General features: G+C 40.5%; 1 long non-coding RNA gene across 1 annotated transcript; it reads right to left on the reverse strand.

Annotated features, from left to right (window-relative positions):
• Window positions 1-8,475: 8,475 nt before the first annotated feature.
• LOC102375513 lies at window positions 8,476-13,616 on the reverse strand. Its single transcript, XR_323149.1, has 3 exons — window positions 13,552-13,616; window positions 9,679-9,844; window positions 8,476-8,633 (listed from the first exon to the last, which is right to left on the reverse strand). It is a non-coding gene; the product is annotated as an uncharacterized LOC102375513 (long non-coding RNA).
• Between the last annotated feature and the right edge of the window lie 7,303 nt (window positions 13,617-20,919).

Raw genomic sequence — 20,919 nt, forward strand, 5'->3', positions numbered from 1 at the left:
CATTGGGCTTTTGAGGAACAGGCATTCATGGTTCAATCAATCCCATCCTGGCTCTGCAAGGAATTGAGACAACAATGCTGAACATGGGAGTAGAGTGTGTAGTGATGCTAAGAGTGATTTTTTTTGGATAGACTATTTTACCGAACAGTTGCTTTATTATTTTATTTGTAGAAAACCAGGCCCCTAATCTGAGTGTACTTCAAAGAATATAGTTCAGTAATTAGAAGCACAGCCCATATGACTTCAGGGGGTTTCCTAGGTCACAAAATTAAACATCCTTTAATTGCAAATAGCTACATCATATTTCCCCTCTATTATGTTTTAATAAGGATATTAACTTGACAGTGTAATTTGAAAAGAATTTATTCTGTAAATTTAGTCTATATTTTTTATGTACAAGGGCTATAGTTTCTTCAACTGAATTCATTATGGACCCTATTCATCATGCTCCTTAAACATCTGCATGACTTCCAACACATACTTAGTTTCACTGAAGTCATTGGTAATATATATGGAATTGAATACCATGATGAATCAGGGCCAGAAACACCAATCCAGCTCCAAAACTGCTTTCTGTTACTTGTAATGGATATTGGATTGGATTCCATTTAAATGTATTCTATGATTATCCTTTTCTACCATTTTACCCTAGGTACTGATTTTGAATATTTGAGATTAAACATTAGTTACTCATCATGTTTGATCTGAAATCCTACTGTAAGCCTTCTCTCTTGATTTTTGGAAGAAGGCCTTCCCACAGTAAGGGGATGGCTTACTGTGCAAATTTAAGTTTCACCTTCTGTGGACTCTTATATGTGGGACTTTGAATTTCATTTGCTATGTACACCCAATTCAGTAAAATGTTATCGGTAGAATGTGTACAAAAAGGAAGCACAGGAACGGTGTGAACAGATGTAAGCCACTGTTTAAAATGTGTTTTGCATTCCCCACTGTGTCTGATCAACAGAATATATGAATCTGCTACCACAGCCAGCTACAGGATTTAGTTCCAAGACATGTTAGTCACATTGCTTAATGCATTATTGGAAGACGCTGTGGCTAAGTACTGAGTCAAAAAGCTTGAGGCAGAATCGATCCAATCTTTGCAGGTGTCTCTAAACTGCATAGATTGGACTGATATGTTCACTACTCCTTTGGGAAAGGAAGAAAGATGCCTGCACTGGCCTAGGTCAAAAGGCAGGGGACATTCAAGCACGACTCCCAATCTCCTGAACATTGCAAAGCCCAGCCAAGTGGAGGACATCTTGATTGGCTACCTGGCACATTGTCCCCCCACAGCCCTCTGCTGTCCTCGTGTATGGGGGTGGGGGTAGAGTCTCCCTCTCCTAGTACAGGCCCCCCCAAGCCCAGGTTCTACCCATGTGGGGGAAGCCCAATACCTCAGAGACTGCCCAAGTTTGGGGTCCCCTTGAGTCCGAGTCTGCCCAGTTATGGAAAGCCTTGTGCCATGGGTGATCCCCCCCCCGCCCCCACATGGCTGGACGGGCTACTCAGCCCCACCCCATGCAAATCTCTGTCCTGCACGGAGGAGGGAAGGAGCCAACCCCCATCCCTGTGCTGGCACCCCTGAGGCAGGCATTTGTACCCATCTGGGAGAAGCCCCACACCTTAGAGGGCTGCCTGGGCTGGGGCAGGGAAAACCTTTCTAATGTAAACTGATTAAATCAGATACTACATCCATCCAGGTGTATCTTAGACTGATTTCAAAATAGCTGAACCCAGTCTATGTGTATTTAACTTCTGTTCTGTTACAGGTTTAGACTGGTTTCCAATCACTTATACTGTGTCATTCCTGTCCCTAGTCTAGAGTAGTATAGTCATGAAAGTGACATTGGGGACTATATCAAACAGAATAGCTCAAGGTGTGGAAGCTAACATTTCAGCTCTGAGGATCATTATTTGAATTTGAAAATAGTGGTCATCACACACAAACATCAAATTAATTTAAGAAAGTGAATATGTGTTGACTACTTTTGGCTTCATTTGCCCAGCTATAATTCATATTCAGTTTCTGTTCTCAACAGCTGCACTGCATAGTCAAGCCCAGTAAAGTAGCTGCCACACACAGCTACAGAGGTGGTTAAATTTCAGTGGCAACAGGAAGTAATTCCTGTTTGCAAAGTGATGCGAGATCGCCTGGGATGAATATAAAATAATTATATTTGATTGGAAGACTAATTGACAAAAAATTAATATGTTTACAGAGGGAAATTATCTCTCTAGGACAAGATTATATAGGCTGGAATTTATATTTATCATATCACTTGAATGTTATTTATTGTACATTTCCATAGGAATATTTAACAACAGAAAATAATAAGAGTAATTTTGTTTTCATAGATCAACTGATCTATACAATTATGTTGTGAAAATGCTTGTGTTTACAAACCAGTAAAATATCCTCCGTTTCCATTATAATGGGATAATTACAAAGAGTAAATCAAGAGCAAGAATAAAGGGACAGGAAGGGGATCAATTACCAATGGAAAAAAATAAGATATTTTGAAACTCTAACACAACAGATTTCCCAATGTAATAGGTACATTTTGAATTAGCTCTTGTAGATTAACCAGCTCAACTAAATATTGACTGGATCTTATCACCATAATGCACAATAAAGCCTACGTTATTAAAATTCCACTAAAGAAAACAGTGTGAGATATGGCAGACATGAATGATCATTTAACATTAATCCTGATGACAACCACTTCCACTTTGCTATTGAAATTCTCCTCTTCCTACATTTTCATTTCCAAATACAGTAAGAACAACATGATCTAATCAATCACAGGCATATCCACCATAATTTTTATACCAGACTCAATTACTTAGATATATCAGCCATCAAAGACCATTTTACCTCCCCTTTGCTTTCTAATCTTGCTAGATGAAAGGAAATTGTACAGAAAGGTAAAATGGCACATAAAGGTAACAGGTAGGTGGTGTTGGTTTAGATATAATTGGTGATACCTGTCCTTACTTGTGCATTCACGATAAATCCAGTTATGCTGAAAACATGTAAATAGCGAGTACATGACAGTCCTTTGGCTAGATGGTGAATATATGGAGACTGGTGCTTCTTGTTGTAAAACCAACTGTGACAAATGTAATATTCTCTCATTTCTTTTTGTTCACTTGACATCTCTTGTCATACTCTTCAAGTACAGTGTCTGCTCCAACGATGTCATCCCTTGATTGTTAGTGCACATAGTACAATGAAGTCCTGGGTTTTACCATAATAAAAAGAATAACAGAGGAGAGAGAGAAAAACATGGGCTAAACTGGACAGGAATAGAAATAAGAGTGACAATTGTGTCTAAGTTTAATACAAGGAACAGAAGGAAATATCCATCTATAAATCTGTTTCAAGGAGGGTATCAAAGGCAGCTGGTAACCAACTATCATAATCACTGGGTGCTGACTTTTTCTAAGTGTATCGCAGAGTGCAAAACCAAAACCAAAACTAAATGGCCTGATCCTGAAATCCTTTCCTACACAACTGCAGTATAAATAAGTAAAGATACCCAAGTATAAGACAGCCAACCATATATATTATGCAAAAGCACTAACCATTTGACAGATCTCACCAATTTCAATATTAAAAGACTACAAAATAGATCCCCGAATATTAAAAGGTACCACTTTACAAGCGTACCACCAAGTGTGGTGATTCATTGTCCTCAGTAGATTGGTCTCATCTGTTTGCACCTCATTAAGTCTTGTCTTCTTGTCACACAGAATATTTTGCTTCTAATAGGCCCATCAGATGCTCAGATAAAGCCATGATAGGATCTGCTGTGTAATCCATATAATTGCACCCCTGACATGTCACACGTGCATGGCAGCATTAGATCCAATAACAATCCCGGGCTTCCCCTGCAAATGCAAGAAGCAAGCTCCCATGCCAGGAAGCCCATAACTGACAAGGCTTGCAACCACGGGGTACCCCATGCACTCCTCCCACTGGGAATCTGCAGCTGACAGGGCTCACAGCCACAGGGCCACATGTTCAATTTATGGCATGATATGAACAAGCCACAAAGTTACTACACAATTTTTGTGGATTGACTATGTGGTTCATTTCTCATTTTATCATGCCATTAATTGATTGAACATGTGACTAGGTCACAACTCAAGACACGATTCGTCGGTTAATGGTGTCATCAGTGTAACCTGTGGCAGGGGCCATAGAAGCCTTGAAATTGACAGACCCTTGTCAGTTCCAAGGCTGCAAATAGCGCGACTCTGACAGCAACTGAGATGGGCTGGAAGGATTAATTATCCACTGCACATGTTGGGTCATTTCATGATTGCCAACCAATGTCACTGTATGTGACTTAGGCTTCAATTCTCACTCAATGGAACATATTGTTTCACTGATATTACTGGTATTTCTGAGAGTAAAGGTTTGGGTTCCTTGATGTTAGACCAAAGCCTATAAGGATCCTAACTCCCTCTGTTTTTATGGAGAAATGCGGTTTCTGGCCACAGTTTCTCAAGGCTAAAAACACCAAAAGGCAGACAACTCAATTTATATTTGAACATATATCGACCTGGTCTAGATTTTAGAAGTGGTGTCAATGAGCTGTGGGTGCATAATACCTCTACATAAGGACTGAGGAATTTTATCCTAATGCCAGAAATGTGTGTTTGAAGCAATAGAAAAGTGTAGGGAAACCATTAAGCATTTTATTTCCATATTCTTTATGGTTCTTCACTCAGAATGATTTCCTGTCTTACCTACTATAAATGACATCAGGGGACCAAGTAGAAAATTTCAGTTGTACAAATATGCTGTAGCTTAACCTACGTCAAAATATGCTGGTATCCTTAAGAGCATAAAATAGGCCAGTCCAGTAAAAACTGTTTCTCTTCCTCAAAATCTCACCCACAGATCTGAACAATATTCCCGGAATTGTGTTTTGCTTAAGAACTTAATTGCTAAAAATATATGATTACTCTAAAAAATGTGATCTGGCAAGTCTATATATGCCACATTCAATAATTTCCTAAACAAAGACAGCATGGCATTGATTCATTATGACAATCTGTAACTAAACGTTTCAAAAGTAGGAACCACTTAAAAGGAGATTAAACGTTTAAAAAAAAGCCTGAGACAAAGGATTATATGTATATGTGCCATAAAAATTAAGCTCATGTAACAATAGCTTTAGGATAGAAAGATGGGACTGAATAGTACAGGGAAAGGACATATGAGACGATGCAACTGCTACACATGCAACTAGGAAAACAAGTCTCCAATCAATGCAGGCAGATGTAAATCAGTAAGTTTAACATTTAGAACAATATTACCCAAAATATAGGGTGCAAAAAAGTTTCCTATGGAAGGCATGCTTAAGGACATGCTTAAATGTATAAAAGCTGAGCATGTACAAAAGCTGAAGGTGTGGGGAAGAGGGCATGAGAGTGGCTGACTTTACAAACTGCAATTGACCAATAGCAATGTATTCGGTTACTGATTTCTTTTTTACTTCCCTTCCTAAATCTACATTCATAAAAGATCAGTTCAAGAGATCTCCTTTTCTCAGGTTTCCTATTTTGTTTTCTCTCTCAGACCTCGTAAGACCCTGCCCCTTGCATTTTTTTTCCCCTTCTCCCTTTTGTGTTATACCCAGGATACATCTTCAGGATACAGCCAGGCAAGAGTTTTTCAACAAAACCATTTCATAGGAAGAGATTACTTTCAATGAGACTGTATAGAAAGATTTCTTAGATTTCTGTATAGAAGGATTTCATTTTCTAAGATAGAATCTTCCAAGATAAACCAGTGACCCAGCCAAAATCGCCAATAGTGTGGTGGTTGGCACATTTACTTGAGGGACAGAGTATCCCCGGATCAAATCATGCACTCCCAAGTGAGTGCCCTAACCACTAACCTTATGGTTATTCTGGGAGTAGCACTCACTATGTTGTTTTTCTAGGGGGGAAAAAAAAATGTAGGAAGGTCTTAGTTTCATCCCTATACAGAATGCGAACATTTCAGTAGTGTCCTAAGATTTCATGGGACAGAAGATCAGTGTCCTACCCAGCTCAACTTTGTGTTATATTGTGTTAGCAGCCAGCCTATGAGCCTTTGACTTTCAAGTCTCATCTGTGCCCCTTTCAGACATCGTTTCATTTTTACCTTGTTATTTCTCATTATTATTTTCCAGATCTGAGGCATCAGTGAGGAGCATTGTATAAATGGAATTTATGCTAGCAAATGTTTTAACCCAGCACCTGAAATGGCCAGAAAATAGGAATATGAAAGAAAACTTGGTGGGGGACAGGTTAGATTGACAGGATCAGCTGATAATGAAGTTGACTGGTTTGCAGAAATAGAAATCTAAAGAAAGCAATAAAAGTATGTTTTCAAGTTAGCCTGAAAGCCCATGAGAAAGACCTGTAGTTATCAACAAGAACTAGCTATTTTTGGTGCGCCTGCAGCTCCTAGGCTTCCAGTGAGTATAACTATCTGATATACTTCTGCTATCATGGCAGGATTGACCAAGCTAAAATTGACCACAGAGTGAGTTGAAATCACAGAAGCAAAGCACCACATTTTCTCATATACAACCCATGTCAGAATATAATATGCAACTTGTTTTTTGAAAGCCAGAATGAAGAAAAAAACATTCTGGAATTGTGTCTCTAGAGAACAGGGGCAGAGCCTGCTTTTCAGATGAATCACCAACTTTTCCTGCTTAAACTGTGGAATAATAGGAGAGAGATCAGAAGCAGCTAGCAGACAGTAAAGTTGCCCTGGGAAAGGTTAGCTTGATTAACAGAACATCAAGATCATTAAGAAAAGACAGGCAGTGGTTAACACTCGTGGAGCGGAGCACAATAAGCCATTAATTCAACTGACTCCATCATCTGCCCAAAACGTAACACCACAATACCTGCCCCGAGGAGGAGACATGAGGGCAGGATGTTTCTATCCTGGACAGAAAGTCCGCTTCCCTCCTTAATACATGAAGCTCAATTTTAGCAGGCTGATTTTGGAGGAAGAGGCATATGTGCACAAATATGGTAACTCTAACCTGAATTTTCTTCGGGCCTGGTTTTGGTTTTGGACACACACTGGATTTCAGTTGAACTCCTGAATATGTGCATAGACCATGTAAGCAGACCTTGATGCAGAATAGGAACTTAGCTTGGAAATGTTTGAGGGAAGGGGACATGTCATTGCATGAGTTTACACATGCCCTGCCCAGTAGGGTCCCAACTCCCTGTGGTACCATCAATATTTAGGACCAGTCTTTCATCTGAGGTAATGCAGATCCTTTTAGAAGGAACTGATATCTTTGAACAAGGATGCACAAGCAAAGATTACAGGTATTTCTCCAGCTCCGCAATGATCCTAAGTGATTATATCCGACTTAATCTCTCAGGGCCTTGGTTTACAGATCCATACATTGGAATAATGTTAGTTTACCACACTGCAGTATTGAGATTTAAAATGTACATGCTTTGAAATCCTCATTTAAAAAGCATCAAAAACCCATAAATTAGTTTTATGCCAGGCAATAATTTTTAAAGGAAATGCATTCAACCTCCCAGGGACCATTCCGACTACTACAATTCATATCCGCACACATACAAAAGTTATAATCAAGTAAAGACAGAAATATAATCTCCATCAATAGCAGTTTTGCTCCTCATTTTTCAATTTTAGCAATGAAGGGTCCCCACATAGAAAAAGAATTCCTTTAATCAACCTCTTGGTGAATAGGTATCTTTCCAGCTAGTTATATGCTAATCATTCCTCTCCACCAAACAGATTTTGTTGATGTATGTTTTCACATTGTTTTGATATCAGCATGAAGAGACAGAATTAAACAAAACATGCTGTTCTTCTCACTGTTCTCCTTTAATCACCTCTCCGTGGGTGTTTTTCTAGGGCTGGGCTGAAGGTTTGGTTTGGAAAAAAAAAAAAAATGAAAAGGCTGTTCTTCTCACTGGAGATACAAGAAAAGGAATCCAGATGTCTGGATTCAATGTCCAGTTCTATCCCAAACTTGTTGCATTCCTGGGGGCAATGCCTTAGACCATAGGCAGACAAGGTTCTTTGGGTAAATCTGATATCTTTTATTAGACCGGCTCAAATAGTTGGAAAAAAAATCTTCTTTGCAAGCTTTCGGGCACAAACATCCTTTGTCAGGGTGACGAAGCATCTGCAGTTGGTTATGCTCTTCTGAATGGAATGAATGGTAAATTAGCCAGGCAAAGGGTGTGTGAGCCTGAAAGCTTGCAAAGAATATTTTTGTAACTATTTGAGTTGGTCTAATAAAAGATACCAGATTTACCCAAAGAACCTTGTCTGCCTATGTCTTTAGACCAACATGGCTACTACCTATGCCCCCGATGCCTTAGATCACTTTTTTTTTTTTAAAACAAAGTCAGTATTCACAAGTTTGTAAAAGAACTCAGCCAACTGGAAGCTGAGGTTTGGGAGCTCTGACCCTGAGCTTTTCTGAAATGCTGGTCTTCAGAGTTCAGCTCCAGAAACTGCCAAGCCTATTCCATTTCCACTGAAGTCGGTGGGAGTTGAGGGCCTTTAGCACTGTGCCAGATTGTGTTCTTAACCTCTGAACCGCAGCCGGTGCCATCTGTAAGATAGAGTAAAGAAAACGCACTTCCTTCAGGTAGGTTGTGAGGGTGAATTCATCAATGCTATAAAGATTTTAAGAAGCCCAGACTGAGGACACCATAAAAGTATTATACTCCAAAGCACTCTGTAATTCAGGTGCATACCGAAGCCAAGGCAATATATTTTTTTTCAGGTCTTTTAAATTAGGCTAGAAATTTTACAAGAAGTTATTTTTCTCAAGACTCCCAGCACATGTTGCATCTGGTGAGGTCAAGAACACGCCCTTTTTTTATTAGTTCATCACTTGTGCTAGACAGGAACTAGAAGTGTAGAAGTGCATATAAAAGATGCATATTAGGAGGATGCTCTCATAGTGTTCACTCTGCAGTGTCAGGGAAGTTCATTTTTGCTTCCCGAACAAAGCAACAGTTTGAAATTGCGTCCCAAGATTTCCTTCCTCCTTGTACCTACAAAGAAATAGTCTTGGCCAATTCCTCTCTGGACTTTAAGCTCCTTAGGGCCTTGTTACCTGGTAATTTTAGGCAGCTTCCGGAGCTCTTAACCCCTGAGTTGTCCATACATTAACACCTGAAAGTGGTTTTAAGCACTCAATCTGAGGCTCAAAGTGACACCGCCCTGGGACAGGATTATCTCAGATCTGTGGTACCCAGCTCATGTTAGACTAAGGTGTAGCGACTCTACGCTATACCCAAGTGTAAAACACCCCATTACCCCTCCTCTACTGCTGACCTAGATCAGGCCCACTGTCCCCCTAGCACCACAGATCCCCACGCACTGCCTTCGCCCACCCACTTACTTGTGTCTTTCCACACTGTCTCAGGGGAGCAGTCAGGGAAGGATTAAACTGCCTGCCTGGCCACTAGTGCTGCTGCCAGATGAGCAGCAGCAGCCACTGCCAGTTTAACCCTTCCTTGCCTGCTCCCTTGGGACAGACAGGGGAAGTAGCCGCAAGTAAGTAATGTCCCAGGGGTGAAGGGAGGCAAGAGACAGAGAGGAAGCCTGGAAGAAGAAGAGGGGGGTAGAGGCTCAGGGGAGATTCTTACCTTTCAATCCTCCAGGCCCTTGCTAGCCTGAACGTGTGACTTGCTCCAAACACTAGGCAGAACTAACAGCCATCAGCATGTGTGTGCCTCACAGTGTAACGTGTAACAAGGTTACTCTGATCTGTAGGAGTGGTGCCCATCTATTGAGATCCATGTCTTGTTGAAGCTGTTCCAAAGAAATGGAGGCAAAGGGGAAGTCATGGGCAAACATATATTTCAGATACTTCAGAACAGAAGGGGGAAGCTGCTGAGTAGCATCTATTACACAGTTAGTGATCCTGTAGCAAGCTAAATCTTCTTAACCTTGACACTGGATAACTGCAGAACAAGGTTGAAGTTGGAGCAGTCTTTCTACACCTGTATCGCTAATGAGTCATGCAGATATAACAGCTGCATTGTAGCAGCTTGACTCGGTGTCCTTGGATAGCAATGCAATTACTACATCTGCCCATGCCTAGAGAGCATACGTATAAATTTGTAGCTGGTGGTTCAGAGCTCTCACATGACAGGTGGGAGCTACGGGTTCCTATGCCCGCAGGCAGAGGAAGTCATTGGAACCAAGCTGTCCTGTATCTTGTGAGTTTGCTCTAAATACCAAAACTATTGGATTAAAAAAATCCAACAACAACAAAACTGGGGCCAACGCACCCAGCTGTTGTTTTGTGTAGCAGGTGTACTCTGAGAACGTACTAGACTTAGTACTCGAGGCTGAGAGCTGAAGGAGCACCTGACTCTGATCCCGATAGGGCTTAAGTTTAATGCCTGGTTTCTCAGCATTTTCAGACTCAGGCACATGTGAAAACATTAAAACTTTAGGCACCGAGGAAATGGTAGTGTTGGAAATGTAGGTACCCTCTGGCCTAGGCAACAGATGTTGTGGATTTAAGTTCTAGATTTTAACATGTAAAGGAAAAGTCGATAATAGGGTTACCATATTTCCAGGATAAAAAAAGAGGACACCTGTGTGGGGGGAGAGGCAGGGAATGGCAGTGGGGAGGGAGACACGGGTATATGATTGGGGGGAGGGCAGTGATATGCCTGTGCCCTGCCTCTGCCCCTCACTCCTAAGCCCCTGATCCCACAGCTCTGCCAGTGCCCTTCACTCCCAACCCCCTGCCCCCCAGCCCTGCCAATGCCCCTCACTCCTGACCTGCAGTCCCCTGCCCTGCCATGCCCCTCACTCCTGACCCACAGTCCCCTGCCTCCCAAGCCCTGCTACCCATGCAGCTGCTGCATGCACACGCACACACACACATTTTCCGAGGCCCCACCTGCAGAGCACATGACCCCCAACAGCCAATCACCTTGCCTGCCCCTCCCAGCCCCAAGCAGCCAGCCCAGCAAAGTGAGGCATAGCGAAAACCCAGGCATTTGCTGGCATTTTAAAAACCCACCCAAACAAGAGGACAGGGGGCCAAAAAAGAGGACATGTCTGGGAACACCCAGACATATGGTAACTTTAGTAACCTCTTTTTAAGCTAAATGCCATTGTGAATCTGGGGCAGGGCCTTTGGAAATGCCTTGTTGTCTGGTCAGGAAGGCAGGAAAGCAAGCAGTTAGTGTGGCAAGGCTGTCTTTGATTGCCTGCATGTTAATAGTTAATGCAGCAGGTACAATTAGCAAACATTCTCTTCTGTTGTTCCTCCTCCTCCTTTCCCAATTAAAGCTTTACAAGGCAGGCTATAAAATGGATAGAAGAGTGTGTATGTTTGAGGGGGTAGAAAAAGAGTATTAAGGACACCACTGGCATTCTCCTTTTTGCCTAGCAATTTATTTCACTTCCCTTACAAATGCTCAGGCTAGGAGGCTAATGAGCCACAGCTGCTTCCAGTCTTGTCAATTAATCCATGTCTCACCAGCCAGGAGACCTGTGTCATTCTCAGTTGGGCAGACCTGTTTACCAGACCAGGCCCCTGATGGACATGTTATTTCATCAGCAAAAGTAAATTGATGTCCTACTTTTATGAACATTTTAGTTAAAAATGTTGTGGGGAGGAACAGTGAGGGTTTCCCCAGCCTTCAGATTTTTAAGCTATTGTTTAGCAACAATCGATGGCACTTAAAATAAGACAGCTAAAGAATAATACGCGCATGAAGTGAGGATATCATCATCCATCTACATGTCTAAATGTAATTGTTTTCCTGCTAATCCCTTTACCTCAAAGCTGTCTTGAGGCAATGAGTTCCGCTGCTTAATTATTTGTTTCCTTTCAGCCCCACTGCACATCTACAAATTTCTGTATCTCAAAAAAAAAAAGAGTACACAGCAGCTCCAATTTACCCTATGAGCTCTTATAAAATGATATTGTAGCAAGTTTGTGGCTCAAGCTTCAGCTTTATCACTACACCACACACCACTTATTTGGAACCTCTCAGCCATAGCAAGGATAGAAAACTGATATTTTTGTTGCAAAAGCTCAACTGATAGAGAAACATCATTAATACTTAGCAGTATCAGCCCTACACTGGTTTGCAATGGTTTTGACAGAATCCAATAGCAGACCACAGTTCACATGTATACTAGCCTGCAAGTTTGAATACATTTGTACAATCTTGGAATTCTTTTGGGCACTAAATACATAATTCCCATTTCTCTTGAGCAAAATGTGATTTTATATACCCAATAACCTGCTGGGTAGCAGTTTAGATCCTTCAATAACTGTCCAAGTGTAGTATACAAGTCAGAGCGGCTTGTTCTAGAAAACCTTTTTTACTGTGAATCAGTAGATTCCTTGCTGTGAAAAAGGCCCTTAAAACAGTCTTTTCAGAGAGAGCTAAATTCCTCTAAATCAGCAATGCAAATGTAAATGTTGTATTGTTCACTGAACCCAAACACAATGGGGGGGGGGGGGATTCTTTTAAGCAAACATCCTGATGCGGGTTTGAATGCTAAGCAAGGAAAATTAACCTTTCCCCCCCCCTCCCCCCCCCCCGCCACACTTTTCTATTTGCTGATCTCTAAAGATAATATGCTCAGTTTGCTGTGTTGTCTACTGCTAAAATTGGAACTATTGGTGTTTTTTTCCCCATCCCTCATGCAGTTTACTATTTTTCCAAACTTCAGTAGTGAGCATACTAATACTGGACTGATGGGTACTGAAATTATCCTAACGGAATGCACAGTATTGCCAAGCCCGCCGTGTCAAAAATCATGAGACAAACGCTTAAAAATCAAGAGATTTGGGATGTAAATCATGAGATGCTATTTTGAAGAGTGTGTGTGCAGTTCCCAAGGGAAAAGGCAGCAGGGTGCAAAGCCCCAGCCTGAAGCAAGCAGCCTGCCTCTACCCCAGACACATCTGGGGGGCACACCCCCCTATACCTTCCCTAACCCCAGGGCTCCATTCACCCCAGCCCCTACCACACTCCCTCCTTCATCATGGGGGCCTCAATCTGTCCCCTTGGCCCCTTCCCTCTCCCCCACCCCTGCCCCTTCTCCTCCACAGACTTACCAGCATGGCACTCTCTACATGTGCCAAAAGAAAAAAAAACAAAACAAGATCTGAGCTCTCTATCAGGAGATCATGAGTCAGAGTTAATTTGTCTTGGAAATCAGGAGTCTCATGATTTTGTCATGAGAACTGGCATTACTGAATGCAGCCCATCTACTCCAGCTATCAGTAAGGAAGCTAGGTGCAGGCAGTGGGGCACTAGCCCCAGGCACCAGCCTAGAAGGGATACAAGAATAGCTACCAGCCCAGCTTAGCAAAATAGATTTAACTAAGCTTTACAAATATGTGTGACTTTTTTAGCCTACCAACAGAATGCAAGTATCCTACATTTCAAGGATGAAGGGATCCTGTGTAGGGATGTGAAAGATTAAATGATTAACCATTTAACAGGTAAGTGCAGGGATAAAGCCGGTTAGCTTACTTGTTATATTTTAGCTCTGGGAGGGTGCAGTCTGGCAGGGAAGGGAAGCCATGTGGTGCTCCAGCAAGAAACAGGAGGGAGGTAGGAGCAAGGGGGACTAATACCCATAGCCTAAAAGGAAAACAGTCAGCAGCCTAATGATTTATCAATTAAACAATTAGCTATTCATTCACAATTAGTGCTCCCTGCCTCCCAGTGTAGGGCTTCAGTGAGCTGTGTTGTCTCGCTAGGCTTGCCTCCTCCCCCCCAGTTAAAGGGCTCCCAGCAGCAGCTGTGTCTGAGCTGCTGTGCTATCGGTTAATTGTTCAACCGGTATAATTAGAGGAAGTTACACTATTTTTTTAAGGATATTTACATCCCTAGTCCTGTTATGGTAATGGTATTTAATTCTTTGAATACCTACCTGATCAAATACTCAGGTTATTCTGAAATGCTGGCCTCTATAGTCCACTTGCTTGCTAGTTAGTAATTCTATAACTAATCTAAAGGTAACTTCTTCAGTTTATATTTGTTTTCTGGTTTCTGCACAGTGGACGTTAAATAAAAAATAGTGTTAGTGACCTCAAAAGGTTTGTGTTATGAAAGATCAAAACCAGTAAATAATGTATAGTCACACTATCCATTATTAATTTCTATGATCAGCAGTAAACAAGGATAGCGCTCCTTCTTCTCCCCCGCGCCGCCATACACGCAGGAGGAGGCTGTTAGCTGAAACCACAAGGTGTTTTTCAGAACTACAACTTGTGGTTTATGTATATTCCTTGAGCGGCTGCAATTGTGAACCTCATCACAAAATGTTTTGCATCAGTTCTTAATGGAAGTCTCAGCATGCTATTTATTTTCTCAGGAGAGAGTTTATTAAGATGCATTGTATTGTTGCTTGCTGGACACTGCTCACAGAAACAAAGCACATCTTTCAGTAAGCACCAATAAACCTCACACTGTAAACTGTGAAGAAATTACATTGCACTAAACTATGACCATTCGATCAACATTGTAACAAAATTTATCGGGTCCTTAAGAGAGTTCCAGAAAGAGTGATTCCATGGTAAGGGACCTTTGGTTTGTTTCCCTGGTATTTTATTTTATTTTATTTTATTTTACCTTAGTTTGAAAGAAAGAAAAGTCTAAAATGACTTGCAGTGATAGCAATGAAGCTACTTACATCAGTCCTGGGCAATTTCCGATATTCTCTCTCCATTTCACCATTGTCAGGCAATTTTATTGATAAAGCAGCTCTTTCTCCATGTCAACAAATAATGGAATCTGGCTCAATACATTCTGCTTTGGTTTAGGAAATGCATAGCATTATATAACATTCATAGGAAATGGTGCACCTAAAGTTGTGCATATTGAGTGCATTTACACAAGTGGCGGGCTGCACAGTTGTTACTGTGCAGTCGTTTAGTACTTGCATAAGCACTAAATGACTGCACATTAACTGATGTTACTGCGCAGTAGGGTCCCCACACAGGTTTTTTTTCAGATGGTAATGCACAGTAGCAATGAGCTACTGCCCAGTAGCTCATTACTAATGCACAGCAGCATTATGTCACAGTTGCTGCCCGCCAATGTTACTGCTGTAGCAACGAGCTATAGTGCAGTAGCTTCTCATGTAGATGCGCCCACTGAACATGGACTTAAGCTTCTTTGTTCCATATGCAGGGAATAATGGGAAATGTTACCAGATAAGCAGCACAAAGGGAAAAGATATAAAGCAACATGTAATGACTGACTGAAGGCAAAGCAGCAGAGATTTGCCTTAAGATATTTATATATTTTTAGAAATAAAATCCCTGTATCTACAAGTGTCTATAGGATACTTATGTATATCCTAGATTTTGATGTTGTAGTCTTCTCTTCTGCTCAACAGGTTGTATCCCCACAATTTTGCAACCAGTATGCTAATGAACATAGAATGAAACTATAACCTTTATAAATAAAAAACAAAAACAGCATCTAGGTGGAATATATTTCCTCGTTTTATTGTAATTCTGACACAAATGAATCCAATATACATTTTGTGCTTTGTGTGCTTTCTGTTTATGTTCTACATTATGGTCTTTTAGGATACAAGAATATGAATGTAAAGAAGTCTATAAATTGAAACAAAAAGCATGTTTTACTTTAACAATAACAACCTCCTTATAATGTGTTAGGGTAAAGTATGCAAAGAAAAATTCTCACAGTGCTTCATTTGAAGTTACTTCCCACAGGTTCCCAGGTATTTTGGAGGAATCATTTCTTACCTAGGGGAATTTCTGTGGGAGGAAAACTAAAATAAGTAAATAAGAAAAATAAAAGACAATACAGATTACTTTTTGTCACCTCTCCACCAAAGTAGGAGTGAAAACACCTGAAGTTTGATATGGTGTTTTTCTTTTCTATTAGATAGGGTGCAGCTACATATGAAATTGATACAACACAATAAATTCTGGTGCAGTTCACACTGGAGTCAACTGCTCCTGGGTGCAGCATCTACACATGAATCAGGGACAGCAGCAATTTGAGCTGGAGCAGAGCAAACCCCTGTCTGGCTGGCTAACTAGGTACAATTAACAGTCCTAGTCAGCATCTACCTTGTATTTCAGTCCAGTAAGGCCAGGTTACTTGGGTAGATGTGGTATCTTTTAATAGACCAACTGAATAATTTGAAAAAAAATTATTTGCAAGCTTTTGGGCACAATCACCCTTCTTCAGGTATAGGGAGTCTCTGCTGAAGAAGGGTGATTGCACCTGAAAGCTTGCCAAAAACTTTTTTCCAACTATGCAGTTGGTCTAATAAAAGATATCACATCTACCCATAGAACCTGGCCTGCCTAAGTCCTTAAACCAGCAGTTCCCAAACTCTGACACATTGTGCACCACCAATTGAAAATGATACAACCTTAAGTACCACCAGCAAATTTTCATCAGATAAAGTAATTATAATAAATCTATTAACACATACTGCTGACAAGTTGTCTGCATACCACTCGTGGTACCCATACCACAGATTGGGAACTGCTGCCTTAGACAAATACAGCTACAACCAAAAACTCAGGGCAGTAAAAAACTCCATCGTAAGATAGTACTGTCCCTGACAGTACTACCCTATGGCAGAATTAATTAGTTTACTGCACCCTAATATGCGTGTGTAGACTGTGATGCTTTACCATAGAGCTAATTAGTCAACTCAGAAATAAAGCATATGTGTAGATTCCCCGCCACCCCCCACACTCCCTCCCCCTGGTGTAGGAAGCTGCACTTCTTTAGCTCAGATTTCCAAAGCATTAAAGGACAACAATGTCACACACACATTTTCATTTAAATGCAAATTTGAATGCATGTCTACCTATTAAACCCTGACAAAGTAAGGTACATCATTTAAGCCATATTGGTTTAAAAGTAAATGATAATTCTGAACCTTTTCAGGACAAGCACTCATATGACCTGTAAACTGAGGTTATGTAGCTGATCTGCCTTTTATTTTGTATAACAGAATCCCCCAAAAGCCAGATTGAAATTCAGGCCCAAGTTTTGTTGGCATGTTCACAAGATATTAATCTCCAGAATTTTGAACTTTAACATTTATATTTTAAACTTTTAGCAACCACATAACTTCCTCAGCAGGAGTTTAGCTACAAAAGGTTTCAAAGGAAAAATGTGATCAAATAAGAAAAAAAACCCAAGTATTTTTGTTCTCCTGGGATTCCTCAAATCTAAACTGGGAAGGGAAACTTAAAGTATCTGATGATTATTTGCAACAACTCTATCACCAAAAAGGTAGTTGTAAATAACAGAAGGTCTAACTGATGGTTGTCCACTATGTATATGGGCAAGAGATCCTCAAAATGTTGCCCCAGATAGCTGTCCAAGGATAGCCGGATTACATCATGAATGAAATCCTGGCTCAATTTAAACTAAAGGCCTAAACTCATATAGATTTAAAAGAGGTCAAGATTTATTTCTACAATGGCCAGGAGAAGGATCATTGCCTAAGCATAAAAGCAGTCTGTTCAATAATCTAGTAGTACCACATAAGAATAATGTTTTATGAATGAAATCATGTGTATCCATAGGACACAGGCCACATATAACGCAAGCCACATTTTATCAAAGAGAAGGGTACACTTAATAAGTGTTCAAAAGCACAGATTTATTTAATCTGTATGAATACATTCATATGGAGTTATACAGTCATTTGTAAAACTTGTTAGAATTTAAACAGCAAATGCTGCATGATTTGCATAACCATAATGTTGGAGAAGGCCTGCAAGTAGCAACACTAAAATATTCTAGTAACCTTTTTACACCGTATTCCAGCTTCCTCTATCTCCCCCCAAAGAGACATTGGCTGGTTTTTATGTACTGCATAAAGAAAAGTACTAAGAAGAATAAATGACTGAGACATCCCTGCATCTTTCACAGGTGCATTTCTCTTCCCTGAAATAAATATTTCTAAGCCTTTGCAAACAAATCTTTGTGTCAGAATGTCGGTATTATGTCTCGCACCTGCCATAAAGAGGAAAGGAAGAGACGTAAACGTTCGTTCTCTACATTATACACAAATTAATGGAGTGGAAGAAAATTCTATTGATTCCGGCTAAAAATGCAATGTTTTCAGTTGTCATTCTCAAGATGTATGCCTTTTAGGTTCTCATACATGTGTGCTAGACTAAGCTAAAAACACTCTATTTAATCCGAACGCGATTCTTTTTTTAATCCGAACGCAATTCATGCCTGTTATTTAAATTAAACTCCATTTGTACATGTATACGCTCTATAAAAATACCTTTCTATAACAGTATTATTAATATTTTGTTTGTTCTTAAGGTAGTTTTTGCTGTTGTGCCTATCAAACTTTTAGGCAAACAGGATATTTTTGTGCGATTATATAGTACTCTTTTTCATCTTCAATTTACAAGATTTACAATAAATAACCAGCTATATTCTCTCCCAAGTGATGCTGGAGAAATATCATCCCTATTTTACAAAGAGGTGACATTATATGCCCATTGTCATAAAATAGTCCTAGCCAGTACTGGGACACAAGATTCCTTCTGTTGTTTGATGACCAATCAACGGCCAATGTGAAGTGAGTATAGTAGTCTCCATGTAGCTCCTACAGGACAGTAAGTCTAGATCAGGTAAAAACACAAATGCAGTTATTCCTAAATGGTACCCTTTCACGCTTTCAGAAATGGTCAATATGGACCTCACCTCTCAACATTTGAGTATCTTGCTATTTCTGATCGAGAGGAAGCTTTCCACTCTCAATGCCCAAGCCAGACTCTTACTTTTTAAAAGCATTGCAATGCATGCACAACGCTAGACTCCCTCAAGCTTTTCAGTTGCTCACCAGTCTGAGCCAAGTGTTTGGATGGCTTTTAAGAGGCTGATAAGGGTAATCTGTACCTCTCCAAAATGCTGAGAACTTCATCATGCCAGGTCCTAAGGACCAATCCATGTGTCTGACTGCAACTTGAAATTATAATGAGAGGCAGCTCCTGGTTTAGCTGAAACCCAGTGTATATTGGAGAAAAACAAGGATTATTTGATTATTTCCAAGCACTAGATACGTCCAATATAAGCTACATCTTTACCTTAATGTTTAGTTTCACTAGGCTCATTAGAGGTTTGATATATCATATCCTTACTCCCATTATCAAGTCTATTCTCTCATTTTCATCTAGAGCGATCAGCCTTCTTCCCTGACCAGCTCCTTCTAAAGCTTCAGTACCACCAAAGCCCAAGTCAATATAGTTAACCAATCACTTCCTTGTAAATAAAGTGGAATTGGAATAGCAGGGCCTTGGTAATGAGTCTGACTTCATCTCCCTGCTTTCATCAATGGCTTCTTTATAAGGTGTTTTTGCTGCTTGGGGCACTGCACCTTGCAGTTGTGCATGAGGGTTTAAAGTGGTGATTATAAAGTTTCTCAGGGTAGGTGATTGACTGTGAATGCAGGGGATTGGACTGGACCCCAGAGCCACCTTCCAATCTTATGTTCCTATGGAGCAGCCACAAGATACTCTTTGCTTGTCCTAATTTAGCTATGTGTGATATACCCACAGCACTCCCAGGTGCAGAACACACTATCTTTTCCAGTTAAGAGAATGTATTGCAGCTGGAGTCCCTCAGTCTGCCGTATGGCTGTGCATGGCATCATGACTAACTAGGACACTTGAGATGACAATATTAAGCATGTGTGTAGCATTGCTTTAATGGAAGTGTCCTCTGCAACTACATGTTGCTGACATAAATACTGGAATGCAGGACAGGTTTCTGTTTTGTTTTGCATAGGACCTCAAACTCCAATTGTTTTTATGTCTAGATTTTTCTACTTTGATTAAAACACTCTTACAAGTTGCTTTGCTCAGCCCCTTTCACGCTTCATTGAAACCCCTCAACTTCCACTGTGAAGTCTGAGTACTCTGGACTATGAGTAGTTTTGTTTGGTTTTTTTCTCAGTAGTTTGAAGGAGCCCCCTTTAGGCAGAGCAAAGTGATAGTAAAAAAAGCCTTATCTCACCAACATTAACTTCTACTGGTATGCATCTACTATGGCCTCTTCTGTACTTCCTTCTTTTATAACCCTAGTAAAGTACACATAGTAAAGTGAGATTTGTGTGGTTGTTACCATTCTGCTCATAAAGCGAACCCTCCTCTGAGTGCAAATGGAGACACTGGTCCTACGAGCTCCTCCGTGAAACAGCTTTGCAAATGAAAAAAAAATTACAATATACCATAAATCAGACCCAATATTAAAACACACACAGAGATAGGAAGGAGGGAATGGTCCCTATTTGTTTTTGATTAAGTTATCACATCTGCAGCTGCTACCTCCTAATAAATAAGGGAAGCATTTTGTATTTCAACCATGGGTCTGCCAGAAGGGAAAAAAATAAAGTATAATTTAGTACAGAGAAACATCACAATTACCTGGCTAGATTTCCATACTTGTTTGAGTAATGTTACTTATTGGCTCCTGCACTTTTATTTACTATCAATGCAGCCAGAGGCATGAGGCTGTGTTTGGCAGTAATATATTGTATGTGTTTCTCCCCATAATGTTATTCTGAGAGCAATTTGTTCATTAAGTACAAATGTGTGAAAAATTCAGATGCACAAGGTAGAAATTGTGGGGAGGGAACCAGGCAGAGTTAAATTTGGATATTTAGACGCTCTAGCATTGCGTTGTCTAAGTGATTACTCAAGCTTACAGTTTGCACAATGAGAGAAACCGCCTGAATACTAACAGGATATCAGTTGGTTCAATAGGAATTTGAGCAACAAGTCAATGCAAAGCCACTGACAATGTAGCTCATGTCCCTAGAATGCTTCTGCCCATATTACTCACATACAGTATGCCATATGACAAGGGAAA

This window comes from Alligator sinensis, unplaced genomic scaffold (genome assembly GCF_000455745.1).
Source record: "Alligator sinensis unplaced genomic scaffold, ASM45574v1 scaffold23_1, whole genome shotgun sequence".
Lineage (NCBI taxonomy): Eukaryota > Metazoa > Chordata > Crocodylia > Alligatoridae > Alligator > Alligator sinensis.